Source organism: Parasteatoda tepidariorum, chromosome 4 (genome assembly GCF_982258835.1).
Source record: "Parasteatoda tepidariorum strain Cologne lab strain chromosome 4, Ptep-v5.0, whole genome shotgun sequence".
NCBI lineage: Eukaryota > Metazoa > Arthropoda > Arachnida > Araneae > Theridiidae > Parasteatoda > Parasteatoda tepidariorum.
In genome coordinates, this window is record NC_141758.1 from 38,452,000 (window position 1) to 38,475,061 (window position 23,062).

General features: G+C 32.0%; 1 long non-coding RNA gene across 1 annotated transcript; it reads right to left on the minus strand.

The window, feature by feature from the left end:
- Positions 1–954: 954 nt before the first annotated feature.
- On the minus strand, positions 955–14,994 carry LOC107451596 (uncharacterized). The gene is made up of 3 exons (XR_001585077.4): positions 14,857–14,994; positions 5,507–5,641; positions 955–1,294 (listed from the first exon to the last, which is right to left on the minus strand). It is a non-coding gene; the product is annotated as an uncharacterized LOC107451596 (long non-coding RNA).
- Positions 14,995–23,062: the final 8,068 nt, after the last annotated feature.

Consider the following 23,062-nt stretch of genomic DNA (forward strand, 5'->3'; position numbering starts at 1 on the left):
TCTAAAAGAAAAAAGTTCATAAATATCGTAATTGCCTTTCAGCAAGAGTAAGATTGTCAAACGTACTCGGGTATGTTTCAGGTCAAGTCTTTTGTGTTTACATGTGCAGGCAATGTATCAATTAGAAAAACAGAGAATTTACTTTTGCTATGCTACCGGTTGATTAAATTAGTTCCAAGCCCAGTTGTTAGAGCTTCGTTTCGGAGGGGCCGGGATTCGATTCTCAGAATGGGGGCGATATACGTGCTCGTATAATCTATGGAATCGAAAGTCCTATGGGTACAGAAATATGCAAAAAAAAATTTCCCTTTCAGATCTAAACCTAAATTATGAAAGTGGCTTCACTGATGAATGGTGCTGCCATCTATCCCGAAGATTCTGAGCTAAGTAGCTGTTGAGGTTGCTCCTTCCTGAATTAATTTCGCGAGGTCAATCGCTGATGAACTTTGGCTTGTTCAAGTGTCGTTCGAAACAACGTGAGTCAATTATTTATAGTTGAGGTGACGGTAGACTCGCCAAAATTAAGGGCTTATTTTAGATTTCGGAAGGAAAAAATTTACCACAGTAAAATCTATTGCTAGAAAATCTTTCAAATGCAAGATAAGAGCTAGAAAAATTGGGTGCTGTCAGTTCTGTGATAATTTTCTGATTTCAGTTTTCACAAAATGCTGATTGAAGGAAGTAAATTTTTTATGGGCTAATCCAGGGTGTCAGTATATTCAAAATATAAGTTAAACGTAAGTGTTTTTCTCATTTATAACCGGACCATCAGCAGTTGAAGGTTGAGAATCATTGTTAACCAATACCTACTCTTTAGAGACTTTTGCCCTTCTCAGAATCAAACTTATGGCAACTTGTTATACATATTAGGTTTGTACCAGACTAAATGAACATCACCTATCCAAGTCATTTAAGCTTTATTTATTTAATAAAGTAAAGGAAACGAAACCAGCGAAAATTGGAAGTTCATAACTTTATTCATAGTATTTATTGTACATCGAAATGCTGGACAATAAAATGTGGTAGAGTCGTTGGAAATTGTGAGGTTTACTTGAAGTTCTTAAACGTATCAATACTGGTATCAGTATCAATACTTAAAATTATGTACACTTGCAAGTAGGACATGGTTTGGAGGTATAGTCGATCCTGCAATTTCCGCAGAGTGGTAAACTACACTATATCTCTTTAGGTTTAGGTTGTGAAATGTTGCAAACGCAATATGGACATCCTCCGTCTTTGGACAAATATATATCGCAATTTTCTCCGCAATTCGGCGGGTCACACATTTCACCACCTAGAAAGCAAATTTTAAACAATGAACATTTACTTATCAGCTGATACATTGAAATTTGAAACAATGTACGATGGGTGCCAGTGGGGAGGGTGCAAGCTCATTTCAAGAATCCATGATGCTATGCCTCTAAATGTATTTTATTTCATTTATACCCTTAACTGTTGTTCTTTACCTATAACTTTGGTCGTACGCTAAACGGTACCGCACACTCTCGTCTCTTCGCAGGTTGTTTAAGGCTAAGTTATCCAGTAAGATAGTGTTGACCATATGCACCTTTAGTTTTAAAAAATATATTCACTTTTTTCGAATATTCCAAATATATAAAATGCCATAAAAATAAACACATTTTCTTTTTATTTACTATGCAATCCTTGAATTAGAATAACAAGTCTTATTTTGAGACATTTGCAACAATCCTCTTAAAATAATAAGCATTGATTAGTGAAAACAAAAATTATTTTTTCTGATTTTCTTAACGATTTATTCTAATTCTTAATATCAGAAATATATAAAATTCACTCTGTAAAGTAATATAATTAAAGTAATGGCCATCAAATTAAATTTTATTGTTCTTGTTAATTGTTCATGAACAACTGCGATTCACGCAGAAATAAGTGTTAAAATAATTATAAAATAAAAAAAACTCAACGAATTATTTTTGATTGGTATGGCTAGAATGCAATCTATTTCATTCCAAAATATAGCTTAAAGCATGCTAATTAGTTGTTACTAATATCTTCTATTAATAAGCATTTTCCCTCAGAGTTAATTGAATAATCTTTATTTAGTTTTCACAAATTAACTGATTATTGATATTGACTCTATTACTTGGCAATGTTTTTTGAACTTAGTTTAAATAAAATGATCTGGATAGAAGTCTAGAATCTTTTGGGAATTTTCTGACAAAAGTACGCCAGTACAATTTTGAAATTATAAGATTCAGCAAGTAATTTGGTATTTACAAGTGTACCCGTGATTTTAGATTTTTGAAACTTAACTTAGTTTTTACATAATTTACGTTGAGGAAAAAAACTGAACTTTCAACGTCTTTCAAATCAATTTCCGGAGCTTAGGTATCTGAAAACAAGCAACAGTATTACTTATTCAAAATTGCCGACTGTAAATTTTATTTCATTAAATACTTGAAGAAAAACTTGAAGAATTTTTTAAAACTTTCAAGTGCTATTTCAAATAGTTAATCTTGAAGAGTTTAGTATGAAATTTTTCTGTGAGAGAACTGTAAAAATTTTAAAAAATTGCAAACAAAAATATTAATTTTTCTCTGGTTTTGCACGAAAAAGAAAGGAATAAAATAATGAATGTAACTCATAATAAAATACAAATTAAAATAATATTTTTAAAAACCACGTTTTTGTAGTGGAGAATAATAATTAAAAAACAAAACATTGAAAAACGGAAAACGTGGGGGGCATGAAGTACATAACAATAACAGTATGTGTGCTCATGAGAATATGTGCATGTAAAACTGTAATTGTATCTGGATGTGTATGTGGAATATGTTTGTGTGTATGCATGTATATGTGGATGTGGTTGTGCATGTGTACGAGTAAGAAAATGTGTATGTGTATATATACTGTTATCATGCACCCCACGTTTTTCGTTTTTCAAATTTTTGTGTTTTAATTATTATTCTCCTCTACAAAAATGTGGTTCTTAAAAATATTATTTTGATTTTTTTTGTACATACTTTCAAAATCTCAATTTTTTTCACTTACTGTACACAAAACTTTTCAACTGACATGCGACACTAATTCGAAATAATCGAATCGACAACAAAATAGACAATCACGAAAATATTAATTTTTCTTTGATTTTAATTTTATACTTTTTACGTCTTTTTTCTCCTCATTGTCATGCTTTGTCACCCATTTCTAAAGTATGTGCCATATTTGAAGTCTGTAGCCAGTCGGGAAGTTAGTTTAAAATCGATTACAAAATTCCACCCGAACAGACATACACGAAGGCAAGTTGATATAAACGTGGTAATAAAAAATGAGTTGAGTTGATCATCTTAGTTAGTTTTGCAGGTATTTTATTCGTTTGATTTAAGCTGACACATTACCTTTTTTCAAAGGCGCCCGCTCTATCAAAGTTTTCATGAATTAAAATTCTGTAAAAGATTAAAATATGTCATACATATACCAGTTATTTGAGCTTGATTATTAAAAAACTGATGGAATATATGGAATAAGGATTTTGATGTGTTTATAATTAACACGGATAATTGAAGATACATTTCAGTAACACAACAAATTCAATAGAACAATAATGAATACGAAAGTTTAAAAGTAAACATCATGAACACAACATTTCCATGCGAGTACAACCTCGGCACTTCTCTACCAATGAAAAAAAGGAAAATTTTTAAAAATAACTAGAAAAATTGCATTACGGTAAATTAATTGAATTTTTATATTGCATTTATGAATTTATTATCTTTTAAGCTACATATTTCTACGCAAAACTCGTATTTTCTACCTTTATTTAAAGTTTGCATCTTTGAAGGATATAAGTATAAAGTTGAAAAGGAATAAATAATTTAGATTAAAAACAAAACTAACAGCTTTTCTCTGGTTTTACACAAAAATGAAAGGAATGAAATATTGAATGTAACTCATAAGAACCGAGTTGATAGTCCTAGTTAATTTTCTAGGTATTTTATTCATTTTATATAAAGTCATCTTGAAAATTGTTGCAAGAATTCCGTACAAAAGTTTGAACGAAAGCAGATGAAAAGGCTTTCATCATTTCAATCTAGATCAACAAACCCCTCATTTGTTTCCCTTAAAAGTCTTACAGAAATTCCAGCAACAATTTTCTTGAATAGATAAAATGAACATAATATAAGAAAAATTAACTGAGACTATATCAATTCAATTCTCTTAAATTAATCTCAATATTTTATTGTTCATTTTTTTTTTGCGTGCAAAGAAAGTTGTTGTTTTAACTTTTTTTGAATTATTCTATTTCATACTTTTTCTTCTTGACATTCGTCAAGCGCATTATTCTTTCCAATAATTTATAACCTTTCTAAATTATGTGGTGACAATAAAACCAGACGCGAGTTCAGATGTATTTGTATTATTAAATAAAATACTAATTAAGCTGCTTTACAAAACAGATGATAAAAGCCTAACAACTAATACTTTTTTGACATAAGTTGGAAATTTTAATTGAGTATAGGTCGAAATCAATGAAGTGGTTTCGAACATTTCCATCAAAAATAATAAACCTAATTCCATTTTCTTTAAAAAAATATTTATTACACTTGCAGATGGCTCTATCTTATTAGATTAAGCGTAACACATTCTTAGAAGATCATCTCATGGAAAGAAAGATTAACTGTAATTTGTATCATTTGTCATGACGCTTTTGCTCAAGGCCACCTCATGCTGGTCAAAAGTTGCCACAATAAAACTATTTTCTACGGTACTTATCCCTTTCAATGAGCATTGAAAAAACCTATTACAACAGTGCAGTATTACCTATATTGGTATATTTGGAACCTATTAAAATCCAATCTGATTATAATAACACCAAAAGTAATAATTACTAAAAATAAAGAATTAATGACGTCAATAATGTATGGCGATTTGTTTACATTTCTCCTTAACGAACAAGTACCTTTTCGCTATTGATTTTGCTTTTTAATACATAACTCATTTTTCTTTTATTTCATTTAAATTTGATTTTAAGTAATTTATCTTTATGGAAACACGTTTTAAAAACACGACTATCATCAGATAGCTATAGAAATATTTATTCAGTGACATAGCACCGATTCACATTGATTAAGGAACTTGTAAAAAATAAATAAACATTAAAGAATATGCAATAGAATCTTAAATTTTTTTTTTTTATAAGTCTACATTTTTTTTATAACAATGGATAATATTAAACCTTAATGCGAAAAGAAAAATCTCATTTTCAAGCGTTCCCTTTAAAGGGACTAATTAAAATGCTTGTACCATTTTTATTACCTGGGGCTAAATTTTCACCTCGTACTCGGTGTCTTAATTCCAGAGTTTTAGCGATAGTGGCTGTAGAGTTTTAAGAGATTCGAAAACGCGTTCCGATATTGATACCTTTTTAAAAAAGGGATTTTTCTTTAATATTAGGGGGGGGGTCTATCTTTTACGATAAGAGAGGAGAATCTGGCCTTCGTGAGAGGAGTGTATAGCTTATACTTACTGTCGGAACCTCCTACTACAGCAACAATGACCAAGAGCAATACTAAGTACTTCATTTTCTGCGAGTCTTCTGTCGATTTCTGATTGCAAAAGAAATCTGATCATCTCTTTTTATATGTTGTGATGATAATGGAAGCTATTTTAAGAAATCAATTTCGAATTATCAGATAGGCTATGATTTATTTTGGAATCGTGACATTTTGATTAGGATTTTCAATTCTTTAATAATAAATGCTTTCTTATTAAATCTCACTATGTCAATAAAAAAATAATTTACCTTATCGGCAAATCAAAAATCATGACTCTTCTAAAAAGTTAACGTAGTTCAAGCAGTCTTCGTGACTTTGCATTTTTATGTCATGAATATGTTATTAGAAACAACAGAAGAATCCTTAGAAATTTTTCGCGCAGAAGTCCATCGTTGAAATTTTTTATTTATTTTATTTTGGAAATATGTAAAAACATGGTTATTTGGGAAGTTTTAATGAATAGTAAAATTGGCATGCATAGGTGTGAGAATTCCTGGGCAAATTCTCCGATTAGAAGTCCGTGATAAAAGGAATGTAATAATGGAATCAGTAGTGAAAAAAAATCAATTTGATTACTGTGAAAATTGTGTATAGTTTCAACAAAACACAAACGTCTATGAAATCTGGTGGATCATTAGTGAGGAAGACAAAGTTAGTTTGATTGGATTCTGAAATTTGGATATGTTTCTTTTTATAACTATGTACAAATCTATAAGAATCTTCGGCAATAATTTTAGAGTACTGTAAAAAAGTATGCCCATAAAGGGTCGTAACTTGATATTCAAGCTGGGAAAAAAAAGCAAAAAATTTACATCGAAATCTGACAAATCATGATTAAGAAATACGTTCTTAAAAGCATTAAAATCTGATATTTAAGAAATTCAATTAAGGATCGATTCTTTAAGACAGCTATATATATCTAATAGTTGCCTTTTACCACCCCATACTTCCTCTTTTGTTTTGTTGAAAAAAACAAAACCGACGCCTAATTTAAGCATAAATTCATTCTATATTTAGACGTATTTTTTCTAATATGTTTTATTGAACTTAGTTATTTGATTTTAAATTTCAAGAGATGTTAGTAATTTCAAAACTTTTTGATTGTTTAAAGTTTTTCAAAGTTCACGTTACTAAATTTTAAGTATGGGAAGAAGTATTTTTAAAAAAATTTTCATAGTTGAACATTTTTGAAAGTTCAAATCTTAAAAATACTTAAAACTATAAAAGTATAAATTTTATGACTACATTCAACAGAACGTATTTAATAAATAAAATTAAAATTTTTTTAAATTGATTAACATGAAAGTAAAATTATGTGTCTAAAAGGGACTCTTAACTCTTGATGTGGTCCATGAACAACCAAGATCTTCAGAAATACCAACAGCATTGTATTCGATAAAATATGTTAAAAAAAACGGCATGTGATGCAGAAGTGCTGGGTATTGTAAAAAATAAAAATATTAAAGAGATAAATAACTGGGTGTTCAAAAGAAAGTATATATATTTTTTTATTTCCAATGAGCTGCACAATCGGTCTTGCCGATGAGCAGACCTAGTGAGTTCTCCAGAGGTGGTATCCACTCTTTCAGGACCACCACACAATGGGTGAGATACCGTTAGTCATGTAAATTTGGACGTCCAGTTTCTACCACACCAGATGGCAGCACCGAGACTCTATTTGGATGCTAAAGTGCACTAGGAATTTAATTCTGCCGGAAATGCCAAGAGCCAATAAGGCATTCCAGGGATCTTTTACATGTCGCATAATCATACGACATGGCCGCTGAGGATTTTCTGCACCCCAAAAATCCGGTGTCTGGGCCGGGGATCGAACCTGCAGACTAGGGCTCACAAGGCCGACGATAAACCAACTGCACCACCCTGCCACTCAGAAGAAAATATGACCGAATTAAAAAAGGAAAAGTATAGTGGTTTGCAACAAGACCAATGTGTTCCGAAAGAAAAACCCTTATAACAACTGACAAAAATAGAATCTAAGAGAAAACAGGTCCAGTGTTCAAATAAATGGAAGTTCACTTTTATTTCATGGTTTTCTGACGTCGGGGCAGCAACAGAAATCAACTTATGGCAAATTCGGAATCATGGAGAGGTGGTGAATTTTGAATGGGGAATTTTTGGCAGGATCATCATTATTCTAGTATCCAATCGCATGACTTGGGGCGCCGGATAAATCCACGCGGTTGTCGCAGACATCCCTGAAGGAGATCTCATCTACAAATTTCTCTCATGCAACAGACAGCGATTTCTAGAGTAAAAGCTGATGGCGACCGGCGAACGAGATCGAACACGCCATGCTGATCCAGGCAAAAACGAAGTCCAGTGGCTTATTGATGCGGATACCATATTAAATCCAAAATTATGGTAATGACAGCTAATATTTTTCTAAGTGTAAAATTTCGTAGTAAAAAGGCTGGCCATTTTCTTCAGTGCTTAGAATTATGTTGTAAGTTAAATTTTGAAAAAGAAAAATCAAAGAAGATGCTATTTTGATGACCAGACTAAAAATGGTGTTGATGACGCCATGTTAATACAACCTCCGAACTCCGGTGAGGAAGGAGGGAAAAATAAAAATATACTCCTCGCGGGAGACCGTAACCTTGCTGGGCAATGTAAAACTCGAATGCTAATGAGCGTTACGCGCTCAAATATTTATACACATTTTGGAAGTAGAAGTTTTATTACCTACTTTTTTTATAAAATTGAAGTGTTATTACCTATTTTTCGAAGTTGGAGTCGTAGTGTTTAAAAACTAGTTCTCGGCCATGGTTACGAAGACTGAAGCAATCACACGTTTCACGTGCGTGATGAAAGAAAGCCGCATCAGCTGTTCTTCCGAAAAAAGGGGTGAGAGTGGAATTTTCGGGGGAAAATGTCCCAATTGCACTAAGGTTTAAAGGGCGATGTATGAATTGGATCAGGATTTTATGAATTGGATCAGGATTTTATAAATTGAATCAAGATTTTATAAATTAGCCTGTGACTCGATGTCACAATCTACAAACTGAAATCTGCAGATTTTCGATTTATTTTGCCAACAATTTGCAAGGCTCAACACTTAACTGTAATAAAGTGGCATATCATATAAGCCGTTGAATTATTTAGATGTAGTATTGAGTAAACATTTCATAAAATGAATTTACTAATCCAGGAAACTTACATTAAAAGAATGCAGCTGGAAAATATTTATCCGCTGTCTGTAGCATCTCTAGATCTCAAATTTATTTCGTGAAAATCTCATCTGTTCAAATAGTAATCTAATCTATTTAATCGAAATCCAATCTATTCAATTATATTTAAATAATAATTTTCCTTAGATTAACATAGAGGAAGCAAAATCCTTTTTATGTCTGAAGAGTACCCTTAATTGCTATACTCTATTACGAGTTAAGAAAAGACCATTGCAGTATAGGATTTAAGTATTTATCCGCGACTGCAAATAGTTCCGTTTCATTTAGTTGTCAAATTTTACAAATATGCCTTCATAACAATTTAAAAGCTTTTAAAAGTTAAACATGTCAGATATAAATTTAATCCGTGCTATTTTTTATGCTATATATCACATAATTATTAAAAAAAGTTATGGTTTCGAAGTCTTACTGGAATCCTGGACTTGGCGACATATTTCGATAAATTAGAACATTTGTTCGAGAAAAGAAACAACTATATGGCTTTGTAAGAGCAATGGATTTGATTGGACCACTAAAAATGGTGATTATGCCGTAACGAATCAAATGCGAGATAAGGAATTTTAACTTTGTTTCGTGGTGGATGAAAATAGCCTGCAAGAAACAATATTTATGATTCTTTTATCAGTTTCTTAAAATACGAATAGAAAGATGTATATTTGTTGCGATTTTCAGCTACAATTTTTATTAATTGTTAAATGATTATTCACTAAGTTTTGTTTGACACATTTCACATGATTTAAGAAAACATCAAGAAAAAATCAAGCAACGTAGTTTCAAGAGTTGGCGATGTTGGTATTCTTTCGCGCTGGGAGTTTGGCATCCATTTGGCATACACTTAAATGCAGTCTCTCTCCATTGGGATAATGATTTGGCAACAGAGTATGGCCACTGAATCAGTTAAATCAAACTGTCATTAAAAATTTTATTCTCACATTTACACTTAATACACCCCTATTAATTTTATTTCAGCTCTGAAGTGCTAGACGGACTAAAATTTTTGCTCGCAACTATTTAAACGAAAAATAAATAAATAAATAAATAAATAAATAAATAAATAAATAAATAAATAAATAAATAAATAAATAAATAAATAAATAAATAAATAAATAAATAAATAAATAAATAAATAAATAAATAAATAAATAAATAAATAAATAAATAAATAAATAAATAAATAAATAAATAAATAAATAAATAAATAAATAAATAAATAAATAAATAAATAAATAAATAAATAAATAAATAAATAAATAAATAAATAAATAAATAAATAAATAAATAAATAAATAAATAAATAAATAAATAAATAAATAAATAAATAAATAAATAAATAAATAAATAAATAAATAAATAAATAAATAAATAAATAAATAAATAAATAAATAAATAAATAAATAAATAAATAAATAAATAAATAAATAAATAAATAAATAAATAAATAAATAAATAAATAAATAAATAAATAAATAAATAAATAAATAAATAAATAAATAAATAAATAAATAAATAAATAAATAAATAAATAAATAAATAAATAAATAAATAAATAAATAAATAAATAAATAAATAAATAAATAAATAAATAAATAAATAAATAAATAAATAAATAAATAAATAAATAAATAAATAAATAAATAAATAAATAAATAAATAAATAAATAAATAAATAAATAAATAAATAAATAAATAAATAAATAAATAAATAAATAAATAAATAAATAAATAAATAAATAAATAAATAAATAAATAAATAAATAAATAAATAAATAAATAAATAAATAAATAAATAAATAAATAAATAAATAAATAAATATTCAAAGTGTTATTCGATGTAGTGCGAAAAACTTTTTGGTGACTGAAACCACAAATGAATGTAGACATGGAAAAACCGAACTGCGTTTATTGTTAAAAAGAAACACCACTGGCTTTTTAAAAAAGTTTAAATGGTTACAATTTTTGTAGGGTAGACAAAATTTCGAAAAATTTTGTCTACCCTATCTATTTTAAGGACCAATATCTCCGATATGTAAAAAAAAAAAATGTTTATTCAGAGAAGGCACGTTTTTGTGTCTGATTTCGCAATTTAATTAATAGTTAGAACTAATTATTTAGCATATTCGAGGTCGACCAAAGGAACCATTAAGATTGACATTTAGTTCAAAAAAATCCGATCAAAAGAGCGAAAGTTATTAGGGTGATATCTATTTTTTGCCGACTGTGCATTAGAAAGGGTAAACCTCATTCCCGATATCTACAGGTTTTTTATCAGTGTAATTTATAATTCAAGTAATTGTTACAATATTAATTTGTGCAATAGTTTTGTTCCGATACTTATAAATATTGGTCTAAATAATTGTCATAAGATCGAAATATTTTTTTACTCCATTTTATTACTATACAACACCTGACTTTTAACTAACCAGATTGATGAAAATTTTTCCGACATCTACTCCGATTTCTTCAAACGTTAAATCGTCCCGCAGTGGACTGATCGTTAAGACACGGTTTCCAGCAGATCACCGAAGTCAGGCATCACTGGTTGCTGTCAGTGTGCCGGTGGGTGACCGCTTGGATCAGTCTGCGTAGGGATCGAGGGTGTGCGGTATTGGTCCTCGTTAGGGCGCTTTTTCATTACACGACACGATAACGACAAAACGGATCCGATTGTCGGTGAACGACATCGAGTCAAGTAAAATACATGGCCAGCAACGGAGTGCTTTTTCACTCACCGATACGATAACGATTATGTCGTATCCGACAAGGCGATATCGTTTGTCGGAATCAAATGTCGGTTAGGCAAGCAAGTTTCTCCTCAAATCGTGGCGATTTTATTTGTTATTGTGTATCTTTTCTGTTTTATCTCCTCTTTTGATATCATTATTTTATTCTTTTAATCAATTTTAATCGTTTATTTGATCATGTCAAATGTAAAATTTTAAAATAAAAGTTTTATATAATGTATTCTCATGTCTGGTTATAAATTTTTAATTTTATGATGTAGCCTTTTTTACATTATAAGGAGGTTGAAAGACTTAAACAATCATAAAAGTTTTATTGAAAATTTTTATAAATTCATTATATGCTTTAATGAAGAGATAATATTTTTTATAATAGTAATGGTTTGATAAGAAAGCAAATAAAGACTCTTATGTTTTTCAAACAGAACTCGATCTACTGGTTTCTGCTTGATTGAATAATAAAAAATAGGTTCCCTGATTCAACTGAAACTTTTTTTTGAAACATGATAGAGCGACTTCATAAGATAAATTTGGTAAAACTCATTAAAAAAATCATCTAAAAAGATTATTCTAAGTGAAACTAATATTTTAATTCGATTAAAAAAAAGCGTTAATACTTTAAAACATTTAAAGAATTTAAGTAATGTTAAGTGATTACAGTCATAAATTAGCGAGCAGACGCCAACTCAAAAGCCTTATAAAAATTATTCCTCATTAACATCACTCTTGTTCTTGGTTTCTCTCATTCAGACGTAATTAAAAAATTTATTAGGGACTTTCTGTAGCTTATGGAAAAGCACATAAAAATCTTCTTCAACATATCTTGCCTCATTTATTTCGTGGGTACTTATGTTGTTGCAGAAGTTGTGCTAATGCGCCAAAAAAGAGCAATAATGTTGTTGGCACACAGCAACCCCGTTTTCGCATGCAGTTATCTTTTGGATTCCTTGTTGCCTTGTTTGCCGATTTCTGACGCCATTTTTAGTGCTACGAAAGTGCATCTTTAGGATTTGCCAAAAACAGAACGAACAAGATGCAATTTTAATTTTTCAACATTTTACCCCCCAAAAGACGAAAATGTACCAATTCCATGACATGAAACTTTATTTTGGTAAACGTACGTTTTGGAAATGTAATTTAAAACAGTGTGATCAGCAAGTGGGGCTTCGATGGTAGCACAATTTATTCTGACAGCTGGAAAGGTTATCAAACAAAGAGAATAGAAGGATTCCTACTTGCTAAGGTTTATCATAAATACAAATACCTTAGCAAGTAAGTATTTGTATACACTTTATTAATCCTGATACAGGAGCTCATAATACACAAACAGTTGAGAGAATAAGGGGCAGTGGTAAATGGAGGAACAAAAGACATAGGGGAACAGCGAGACATCATTTGGAATCATCATTTTATCAGAGTTCATATGGCGACAACATCTGGTGAAAGAAAAGGGACTGTTTTGAATCTATGTAAAACTCTATATCGGCTCATTTTCCACCGAAATCTGATTGACTACTTTGGTTTTAAATAAAGTGTTTCGAAGTTTTAGATTTTAAATAAAGTGTTTTATTTCATGATTTGTCGCAAAAATTTTCGGTGTAGATTAGCGGCACTTAAAAACCGCCAAATCTGTAGCTGTGGTGGCGATAATACATAAGTACCATTTCGTGCACCCAAAAACGTTTCTGCACTGCTAGCTTTTTTCTTCTAATATAAAGTAAGAAGTTTGAGACGACGATTATCACCCGGCATATTTAAAGTTTGCAGAAAAAAATCACAACAGAACACAAGCAACTGCTCATTCAAGTTCAAAACATTAAATGAACAATAATTTCTACTTCTCGGACGAACGATATCGGACAAGTGAAAAAACAATAGCTTGAACGATCCGGCAACGACATTGTCGTTCACACATTTGTCGTCCGATTTTGTCGGTATCGTGTCGTGTAATGAAAAAGCGCCCTTATACTGTTCTACCGTAAAGTACTCGACTTCGCGTGCAGGTCATCGGGCTACCGAAGCGGAGGTGCCATCCTATCTGCAGAGGATCAAAATTGTGATATGTCTTCGGATCATCCTCACGGATGTTTCCCAGACCGTCGCCAATAGCCCATTGTATAGCTCTAGTGCGTCGTAAAAATGAACTACAACAACAACTACTCAAAAGTTAAATCGACGTAAACTCCTGCTTCAAAGCCCTCCATTGGTTTTTATGATTTTCTCTGTTCTTTTAACTAGTTCGACGAAACATAGACTCATAACCGTTCAAATGTTACCAATTAGCTATTTTTTTTTTAATAACGGCGGGCACTGAACTTTCGTTTTTCGCCTTAGAAGATGCCGGAAGTGTTGCTCATTTATCGTTACCCAGTAGGCACCAGTGAACCAAAGTCACGGAGGCGAGCAACATTACCCACGCCACACTTCCACAAATACCCGTTCATAGGGTGGGTCACATTCATATATTCACTCATCAGAAGACAACACAGAGAGAGAGAAACATCCATGCCCACAGCGGGATTCGGATCCGCAGCCATTGGCTTCGCAGTCAGGCACGCTAACCATTCGATCACCTGTCCGGCACTAATTAGCTTATGATAACTACTAATTTAAATAATTTTCATAATATTCATTTGAGTAATATTTTTTTTAACATAGGTACAATTATTTGTCTAAATAATTATCATAAGATCCCGATCTTTTAGTCGACAGAACTTAACCTAGAACTAACCGTTTATTGGACAACTCCGAATTCTGAAATGTTTGCTTCGAATCTAGAAACGTTTGCTTAATATTCTTTTGTGTTGTTTTCAATAATAATTTGCATAATTTATCGCTTCATTTGTAAAGTTTCTCGTTTTATATCATCAGTAATTTTTTTTTACTGTTGGGAAAATATGCATGCTTCACACAAAAAGGCAAATGAGACATCATATCTAAGGATCAAACTACAAGAAATGAGACCAGATTTTAAAAAAAAACATATTTATAAATAATCAATAAAATAATAATGAGTTGTCAATGCAAAATCTTTTTCTATAGAAAATTATAAATTTATCTTTAAAATGGGTCTAAGTTTGGTTCAGTAATTTTTTATCTCTAGTTCACTATTCTTGTTCACGTGATTATTCGTTGTTCTTTATACGCAAAACGAAGCTTTATTGAATGAATTAGAATGCATGAGATATAATTTGAAGATGCATGAATGTATATTTTTAAAAAATCAAAATTTTTTATTAAGAAAAATAAATACCAAATGTAAAGAAGCCATCAAATTACAGATTTTTTTAATTTTCAAAAATTAATGAAAAACATTATTTTATATTGCTAAGTGACAGAAAAACAAGCAGAGGAATTATTATAATTTATACTCACTGGTTATTTCTACTAATACAGCAACACAGCAGCAGTGACGAACAGCAAGAATAAGTCAGTCATTTTCGTGAGTCTTTAGATATTTTCTGATTGCAGAAACAATCTTGTCAACTCTATTTATTGGTAATGATGATTTATGTGAACTGTTTTATGCTTTTATTTAAGGACATAATTTTGAATTGTGGCAAAATATAATTCCATGTCGGAGAATATTATTAACAACCATAAATAAGCGTTCTTCACTTTTTATAGCCAACTATGTACATGATAAAATATTTTAGTACATTGGAAATGAAACTGATTTAAATTTTATGACAAAGCATGGATAATTGTATTATTATAATTTGAAAATATTTATAGTCCACTGAGAACAATAAAAAAATATGCCTAATAACACCGAGTTCACATGATGCTGATTGATCACCTCGAAAACGAATAAATACCTCCTTTCGTCACCACGAATAAAAAACGAGTAAAAAAATATGCCTAATCTGGAACACCGAGTTTACATAATGTTGATTAATCACTTCGAAAACGAATAAATACCTCCTTTCGTCACCACGAATAAAAAACGAATAAAAAAATATGCCTAATCTAGAACACCGAGTTTACATAATGTTGATTAATCACCTCGAAAACGAATAAATACCACCTTTAATCACCACGAATAAAAAAATGAATAAAAATATATGCCTAATCTAGAACACCGACTTTACATAATGTTGATTAATCACCTCGAAAACGAATAAATACCACCTTTAGTCACCACGAATAAAAAACGAAGTAAAATTTTATGTACACGCATCAGAAATATAATAATTGAGGGAGAAAGATCAGAAAGGTTTATTGAAATTTAGCGAATTACTATTGAGGAAGGCTGTCTAAATAACATCAAAACCAGTTTAGTTGGAAGGTAAACTTCGTAGTTGTTTTTAAATATAACAATAAAAGGGTCGTAGCTTTTATTATATATTTTTAAAACCCCAGTCAACGACGAAATAAATATGCATTATTATACGCTATCTTACGTCAAATTAATATTTGAGTGAGAAAACGCAGAAATTTTTGCCGAATCTGGCTAATCACTAGTGAAGGGGGAGGGTTGAAAAGTGTTCAAAAAGTTCAAATGCTTGATGAAATTGGGAGACGTTTCTATTTTCTTTACAATATAGAAGGTTACCAATATCATTTTTCAAAAATAACTCCAAAAATGCACGTTCATTAAAGATCGCAAGTAATTATTTGAGCTAGAAAGAAAAGAAAAAATGCTATAGAAATTTGTCGAATCACTAATGAGGAAAACGGGATAACAAAGATCGAAGAAAGGTTAATAACCGGAGGATTTTTGTAGGTGTTTCCAGAAGTCCTCTTTTAAATTCTCTCATTTTCTTTTGGCTATCGAACAGATTTTGATGTTTCGAATCAATCTTTTCGCGTCAATGATTCGTTTGGGTCTTAAACGGTCTTGTTAGTTTTTTTGTTTAAATTTTAATTTACAAATATTAACTCAGTGTACGTATTATTTGTGATTAAGTTTTGACGAGATTTCAAAAAATATAAATTAAGGTTTCTGGTACAACCTGTAGATAGATATTGAATAGTTTAGGAGGATATTTATTCAAATAGTAAATGCCTAGTCTTTGATTTATTTCTTTTACCCGTTTACTTTTTGTTGTGTTTATTTTACGTGATGAAATAGAAAAAATATGGTAATTTGTTTGAAATCCTCCCTTCTCACATTTTTAACCATTCAATTTCAGATAAAATATTTCAGTGATTAATAAAAGTCAAGAAAATGCTTGCTAAGTAAAAAAGATTTTTTTTGTTAATATTTTTTCAACGGGTATTAAATTCTAAGCTTCTTGAATAAAGGTAAAATTTAAAAGTAATTTTAGTGTTGTGTTAAATTACGACAAGAAGACTGGGAGAAATAAGAATAAGGCCTGTTGAACTAGTTGGTCAAGATTGGTTTTGGCAATTTCGGGCAACTCCCATCCTTTCAACAGAAATAAAAAAATCACAATCCCTCTCACATGCCTACGTGAATAAGAGTCTCGAAATGGAGGCTGTACCATAATAGTTCAAAATAAATGAAACCAAATGTTATTTTTATAAAAGGACCTCAATAGAGAAGCATAGGCTTAACAATTTGACTGAACTGAAAATTTCTCATTTTAACCCCCCAAAGTTGTCCAGGTACCATGGGTAGAGGTCGGATTAATATAAGGAAAGCTGCAAGTACATGCTCTTTCTTAGCTGGTCAAAATAAATAAAAACCAAATGCTGTTTTTATATTGAACATCAATGCAAAAATGTTTTAGAATAATTGGTTCAAAAATTAAAAAAAAACCCCAAAAATTCTCAACTGTACCCCTGCAAGTTCATTTAAGCTGATAAGGTGATACGAATAATAAGAAGCGAAATGGTAGAATGGGTTAACAGGACAAAATTAGTAAAGCCAAGCACTGTTTTCATATCTATTAGAAAGATTGTACAATGTACATACTATAGGCCAAACTTTAACAAAGACTGATTTTGGTACACAAGGCTGAAAGAAAACACAAATAATTAAATTCGAAAAGGATAAAACTTCTTTCTTTCATTCGTTTCTTGTATTTGGTACACAAGAGTGTTTTGCAACGAGGAGGCAAAATGAGTATCGTGACTCAGCTCCAAGCTCCAGTTTTATCTTTGGAAAACGGCAAGTGCTTTTTGGTGATGAACATACCTTCAGAACACGCTACTTTCACTATTATCAAGTATTACATCAAAGAGCTTCTGTGCTACATTTGACTGAGTGTCTGAAAAGCAAAATAAAATAATAAAACTTTTCGTGCGAAAAATCTTTAAGAATAAATAAATAAACCAAGCTCAAAATGCTTTCAATTCATTCAATAATATTTTTTTCCATAATATTCCAGAATCATAAGAAGCAAATCATATTTAATTAATGCCGAATATATTGCGAAATGAGACTAATATTTAAAAAAAATTCTGAATTCTAAATTTCTAAATTTTTTTAAAGTTGCATTTTAAAAAGTAAATTTCAAATTTTAGCGTGTTTAATGAACCAAAAAAAAGGGGATGGTGGTAATGCCTGCTTTGTAAACGTGATGACCCCTGGATACCCTTTATTAGGTAACTAAATAGTCAGCAGCTTTTAATGATGAGTCATAGAAAAGCTTGTGAAACGGCATCATCCGTCGCATCGGTTAATAAGGGATGCGTTCAGGAATTAGGCAGAGGTTCCTGTTCGAAAAGTATGTTACAGCCTCCAGTTGCATAGGATAAGCATTCTGGGGAGCCAAGTGATCATACCGCTGCTTTTGAGCTTACTGCTAGTAAAGCTGCCGAGGAGAGGTCCAAAAGCACAGGTCCTGTTCCTGATGGAGCTTCTGACCTTGGCAAGAGATACTCAGGAGACAGTATGCTTGGGCTCATGGGAGAAGAGTCCAATCCGAGAAGGTGGTTCCACGTTGTAGGGATAGCCAAACTGGGGTGGGGGACCCAACTTGATTCCTCCAATCTAGGGATTCTTTTGCACATGCCATCAGATACATCTAAATTGCTAATGTCAAGGACTTTTCTCGGACAAGCTCTCTTTGGGGGAATCTGATGTGATTCTCAGGAGGATCTTGGAGCTGATTGACTCCATCCCATTTTGGCGAAAGGATGCCCGAGAAGAACTACTTGCTGAGAGGGGTTCTGATTCTCTAGTGTGGTAGTAACAATGTGAAATGGATCAGAAGACATTTTCATGACAAATCCTTGGGTGACATCCCACTTAAAGTTTTAAGTGCAGATGAGTTACCCAAGCCTGTGAAGGTAGCCTTCATGACCAAAGAGAGGTCTTCCGAGTGCCTTGGTGGTCTTCCGAACTTAGCATATTATGTAAAAAAAGCAGGAAACTATTTAACAGTTCAAAGAAATATGGTGAATGGCAGTCATACCGAAATGCTTTCACCACCTATAATAAGGCTATTAGAGCAGCTGAACGCTTGTCTTGGCAGACTTTCTGCGATGATATTAATACAATTTCTGCAACCGCAAATGTTGCCAAATTCCTTACAAAAGAGTATAGTTGCAATCTTAATGCTATCCGTCTTACTTACGGAAAATATAGGGCGTCAGGAAAGAGGTTCTTGATGAATTATTAGGAGCTCACTTCCTGGGTCTTATCCTGTAGGGAATGAATATACACTGGTTATCATAAATTAAGGAAAATTCACAAAAATCGCGATAACTCAAGAAATTACACATGGAATTTTATGAAACTTACCCACAATATACAACACATAGTAAGGTATTAAACAACATAAAAAGAAATTATCAGACATTAATAGTAGTATAGAAATTAGCACATGTATAAAATAAACAAATTGGAAGTATCGGTTTGCAATAGAAAAAGTACCTTTAATATGGAATATGATTGCCTCTAGAAGCAATACAGCACAAACAGCGATGTGTGATGCTTTCAATTATGCGGTCTATCAGTTCAATAGGAAGTGAGAGCCATTGCTCTTGTAAAGCAGTTGTAAGCGTGGCAAGGGTCTGAGGGGGCGGATTGATGGCAGATACACGCCTCCCTAGAGCATCCCAAACGTGCTCGATAGGATTCAAGTCCGGGGATCGAGCTGGCCACTCCATGCGAGTAATTGTTTCCTGTTGAAGATAATCATCAACAATGCGAGCTCTGTGTGGTCTTGCATTATCGTCCTGTAACAGGAAGCAATCACCAATTGCCCCGGCATATGGGCGCACATAAGCATCAAGGATGTTGTCTCGATAAACCTGAGCATTCACGGTTCCCCTTGGAAAGACATGGAGGTATGTGCGCCCTCCTAAGGATATGCCTCCCCAAACACAGACACTGCCTCTTCCGTATGCATCTCTTTCACGGATGTTTGATGGATGATAACGGGTCCCAGGTTCTCTCCATATCAAATAACGTCTACTGTCACTTTCTAGACTAAACCTGGACTCATCCGTAAAGAGAACAGGCCTCCATTGATCTGACGTCCAGTGGACATGTTGTCGGGCCCACTGCAAACGGTCTCTCCTATGGCGTGATGTGAGCGGCACGCAAATGGCTGGTCGTCTCGCATACAGACCACCTTCGTGGAGCCTTCTGCGCACAGTTGACGTTGACACCAACCTTCCGGTGGCTGCAGCAAGAGAGGATCTAAGATGTGTCGGAGTAGCGGTTCTATTCCTGCGTGCACTTAATGTCAAATATCGGTCATCGGCACTGGTCGTAACAGTTGGCCGTCCTTGACTGAACCTCCTAGATGCCGAATCTGTGGTTTGAAATTGCCTCCAAAGTCTATGAACCACAGATGGACTCACATTTAGCCATCTGGCCACTTCTGATTGACTCTGCCCTGCCTCTAGTCTCCCGATGGCTCTCCATCGTAGTTCTTCAAGCAAATGATGCCTAGAGGTCATTATTACGAATTGGCTATCTCAGATTTTCAATGTCGCAATCACAGTAAAATTTGTGTGCTTTCTCTCAAACTTGGACTTTTATGCTCCAGGCAGATGACGTAAGCCGAGTGCAGCGCCACTAATTTGCATATTGCAATTTTACTCAGCTACTCTTAGTGGACAACATATGCAAATTTTGCACGGTTTGGCTTACTTTTGAAAGAGTTATCGCTATTTTTGTGATTTTTCCTTAATTTATGATAACCAGTGTATTTGCAATAATTCCTCGACTGCTTGCAGTAAAACTGTCTGGGAGGCCTCCAAGATGATGATCTCCTATGAAAAAGTAGTATGGGATATTAAATATTTTAAACCCTATAAGTCGCCAAGTATGGATAAGATTGCGCCTGTAATGCTTATGAAGGGTTTTGACATATTGACCCCTATTTTATGTAGAACCTATAACCTTTGGGTTTAGACCTCATTCTTGGAGGAATACCAGGGTAATATTCATCCCAAAACCAGGTAGGGAAAATTACTTTGAAGCTAAATCATTTAGACCAATCAGCCTCACCTCTTGTCTGTTGAAAGCCATTGAAAATCTTATTGACAGATATTTGAGAGACTCTGTACTCATTGATAAGCCACTATCCTCCTCACAGCATGCTTATCAGCCCGGAAAGTCAACAGACTCTGTTTTATATGAGCTCTCCTTCATGCTTGAGAAAACTCGCTCAGATAAAGAGATTTCTCTGGCGGTATTTATTGATATAGAGGTACATTTGACTAAGTCCCTGTTGAGACTATCATAAAAGCACTTAAAACGGGTGGTATCATATCACCAGGTGGGTAGCTAATCTGCTGTCCCACAGGCATGTTTGTTCCTCTTTACTGATCACTAGCATGAAAGTTCAAACTACCTCAGGCTGCTCTCAGGGATGGATTTTCTTCCCCATACAATGGTGTATGGTAGAGTGCCTAGAGTGAAGGAGTGTGGACAAGGAAGAAACGATTCGTGGTTGGTGGAAAGAAAAACTTTACCGCCGCAGACGAGAGTGGAAAATTCGCCATTGGAATTACACGGAGTGAAAATTATCAGCCTCAAAAAATTTATGCTCTGCATTAATAAAGGCATGTAATAAGTTCATTACTTACTTTTTTTCAATAAGAAACCTCACGGTTACAGTAAATGTAAAAATTATGGCTGAAAATGTAGGTAGTTATTAGTTATTTGAATTTATCCTTATAATTACTTACTTGCGTGCATATAAAGTTTTGTTTATCTCATTGTAAAGAGAACAAAGTGATGAAATAACTAATAATTACATAAGAATAAATGTATTTACTTTTGATAAACATAATTTCCATCTAAATTATTTATACATTTTAAGATTTGAGCATCTTTTTATCAAAACTTCAGAAGTGCAGAGTTCGGCGATATTACTTTGATATGTTGCCGCGTTACAATGTTCGCCAAGTAGCATTTGCTTATTTTTCATTACCAACTTGATTAAATGCTAGTTTGTTTTAAATTTCAACTAATTATCGAAATTTTTGTTTATAATTTGTTGAAATAAACAATATACCTTTTTAGGTGAATATGCTATAGTTTTTTCCTGAAAAAGTAATAAATAATAATAAATTATGTTATTTGTTTTATTGATTATTATTTCTGAAATGAATAACATAATCATTATTAATTTTTATATTTTATTTGAGGCATTTATTTAAAGCTGAAGTCTTTTCATAAGTCTTTTTTTTTTCATTGACGTTAATTTTTTAACAATGTGAGATGCTAATTTTTCTTACAATGTTTCTTAAAAAATCTGTAATATCATGTGCTTTCCAATTTTAAAGTTAATATCATTGATACTTTAGTTCTTTACTATATACTCTTAGAACAACAGAACCTTCAGAATAACACCAAATGGAATCAGAATAACACCAAGGGGTCAGTCAGTCTTCAGTTAATTTCTGATTGCATAAGAAATCTGATCATCTCTTTTTATTTGTTTTGAAGATAATGGAAGCATATTTGTGAAGACAATTTCGAATTATCAGATAGGCTATGATATAGTTTGGAATCGTGATATTTTGATTAAGATATTCAATTGCCTTCTTATTACAACTTACTATATCAAGAAGAAACTAATTTACCTTATCGGAATTGTTTTCAGAGCATAATAGAATTCCAAAACAGTTTTCGAAAGGTAACACAGATTAAGCAGTCTTCGTGACTTTGCATTTTTATGTCGTGAATATGATGTTAGAAATAACGTTAGAATCTTTCGACAGTTTTCACATAAAAGACACTAATTGAATTTTTTTTTACTCATTTCGGAAATATGATTTATATTGGAATCGTGACGATTTCTTTTTGATTTTCAAATAAATGCTTTCCTACTAAATCTCACTATGCCAATAAAAAATTAATTTATCTTATCTTCAAATTATAAATACAGACTGTTTTGGAAAGTTAATATAGCTTAAGCAGTTTTCGTGACTTTGTATTTTTATGTAATAAATTTGATATTATAAACAACGCAAGAGTCCTTCGAAAGTTTTTACAGCAAGAGTCCTTCGAAATTTTATTTTAGAACTATGTGAAAACAAGGCATTTGGAAAGTTTTAATGAATAATAACAGTGGCGTGCAGAGGTGTGAGAATTCCTGGGCCAATTCTTCGATTAGAAGTCCCTGATTAAAAGAATGTAATAATGGTATCAGCAACAGAGAAAAATTTAATTTAATTACTGTTAAAACTGTAAAAGACACTTGAGATC